Source organism: Mastomys coucha, unplaced genomic scaffold (assembly GCF_008632895.1).
Source record: "Mastomys coucha isolate ucsf_1 unplaced genomic scaffold, UCSF_Mcou_1 pScaffold6, whole genome shotgun sequence".
Classification (NCBI taxonomy): Eukaryota; Metazoa; Chordata; class Mammalia; order Rodentia; family Muridae; genus Mastomys; species Mastomys coucha.
Genome location: NW_022196912.1, coordinates 118,363,477 through 118,365,928, shown reverse-complemented (window position 1 = coordinate 118,365,928; position 2,452 = coordinate 118,363,477).

Sequence of the window (2,452 nt, the reverse complement as noted above, 5' to 3'; positions counted from 1 at the left end):
CCAAAGTTCAAGGGACACCTTCGTGTGACTAGATTACACCCCGGTTTATACCTTGGTCTCTCACCCACCCTGCCTTCCAAACTGTCCGTTCTGAAGGATATACTCTTAGCCTGGCTGCAAACTAATCTAAAAGAGTTCCGTCTAAGGAACCTCAGAGCAGTCTCAGTTGTTTGACTCTTGGTCCAGATCTGGCCTTACTACACACCGGACAAAGGCCACCGCTGGTCCAAATTTGGAACTTCCTATTTAGTATCTAGATTGATTTAGATTAACTTCATAAATGGAATGGGTGTAGCTCAAGCCCCTCTCCCGAGTCTCCCATCTCACCTTTAATCCTCACTTCCTGGCTAATCTTAGTTCTTCTGACCTCATACCAAAGCCAGAAGGGCTTCTAACTGGGTCCCCTGGCTGTTTTCCTTAACCTGAGATAGAAAAGTTTTTATTTCCATGGTCTGTCTGATTTTATTTCTGCTCCACCAAGCCTGGGTGTCCTTAATGTCCTTAAAAGACAGGAAAAAAAAATTAGTTGTTAAGCTTTTCCGATTGTCTGTCTCTACCTGCAGATACACACAGTCTGGCTACGGCTATATATAGATCATTGGGTCCAATTTTACAGATATCCAAATGCTTTTTGGGTATGAATCACAGTGGAAAATCGTCACAGGCTGTTTTACTTCATGGAAAAGATGGCTCCGGAGATGGAGTTTGGCCTACCCACTTCAGACCCAAGCATGTTTGTCTAAAAGTTCCCTCAAAAGCCTCTGTCCTGACTTTGTGACAGGGAACAGGAGAACAAAACATCCCAGGAAGAAGACATAGTGTGTTTGAGAGCAGCTAAGAACAAAGTTATTTCCTATAGAGGTTACTGAAGAGGTAATCCCATAGTACTTACATTTTTTTAATCAAGAGACATTAATATATAAAAATTAAAACAGAAAAATGTAATTATATATGTCTCAGTTTGGGTCTTTATTGCTGTGAAGAGAGACCATGATCACAGTAACCCTTAATAAGGAAAACATTTAATGAGGGCTAGCTTATGGTTTCAGAGGTTTTAGTCCATTGCCATCACGGCGGGAAGCATGGATGCGGGGGCACACAGGCAGACAGTGTTGGAGAAGGAGCTGAGAATTCTACATCTGGATTCACAGGCAGCCAGAAAAAAGAATAAGCCACTGGGCTTAGTTTGAGCTTCTGAGACCTTAAAACCCAACCTCCTACGACAAAGCCACACCTACTCTGACAAAGCCACACCTCCTCCGACAAAGCCACACCTCCTCCAACAAAGCCACACCTCCTCCAACAAAGCCACACCTACTCTGACAAAGCCACACCTACTCCAACAAGGCCACACCTCCTAATAGTGCCACTTCCTATAAGCATATTTGGGCCATTTTTATTCAAACCACCATGACAGATGTCTAGCTCTTTGAATACCCCTCCCTACACTTCTTGGTACTTGCTTATATAAAATAATGTTCACCTATTCAAGGTCTTAGAAAATTATTACAAAAAAGGGTTTATAGTTAAAAGTTTACAGACAGGTAATCTTAATTTGCTACAGCATGCCATGCGTGTGACTTGAATTCTGCTCTTGCTTAGGAAAATAGAAACAGTAAGTGTGCTTGAGAAAAATGTTGAAATGCATGTAAGCTATAAGGTTATGTGTGTGTTTAATTTTGATGGGCAGAGGTTGTAAAGGTCCACACTTAATCTCTAAGATGTAGAGATACCACAGGGACTTGTGCCTCAAGGGAGATGGAGTCACCTTGAACAGAAGCAATCATGTGGCTTGCTCCTGTCTTGGTGGGTGACCTCATCAAGATGGGAGCAACCATGTGGTGGGCTGTCTGGGAGCCCAGGATCTAGTCCAGACATTTGGTGCTTTAACTGGGGAGTTCTGGTATAGGTTTTTGCACTGTTTCGGGGGCGATGGTAGAGCGGTTCTGTGTCTTTGAATGGCAAAGGAGAAATTAGACTCAGTTACATTCCTAAGGGACCTGATGGCTGGTGACATAAGAGCACACTGTGGGCCACATAGGAGACAAAAGGGACAGTGAGTGGCTGTAGTATTGGTACCTGAAGACTTTGTCATCAACAGCAACAATAAACCCACATACATGTATGATTGAAGCACTCACAGGGCTTTCTGCCTGGGACATTTGAACCACGCATTCTCAGTTGGGATGTTTTAATTGTCCACTCCCTGTCAGGGAGATGCTATCAGACAGAGCTGCATCTTGGAATAAAATGCTTCTCTCACGAGAGGAAGGGGCTTCTGGAAATGATATCCTGGCATGGCTTCTCAGCTTTAAGCCCTCTGTGAGCTCTGGTATCCACTGTGCATGAGCAATGCCAGCAGTGCACAGAACTAGTGCCAGCGTGCTGGGACATGGAAGAGAGCAAAGCCAAGGGCCTGGCCCTGGGGACCACCTGCCAGCGGGGTATGAGG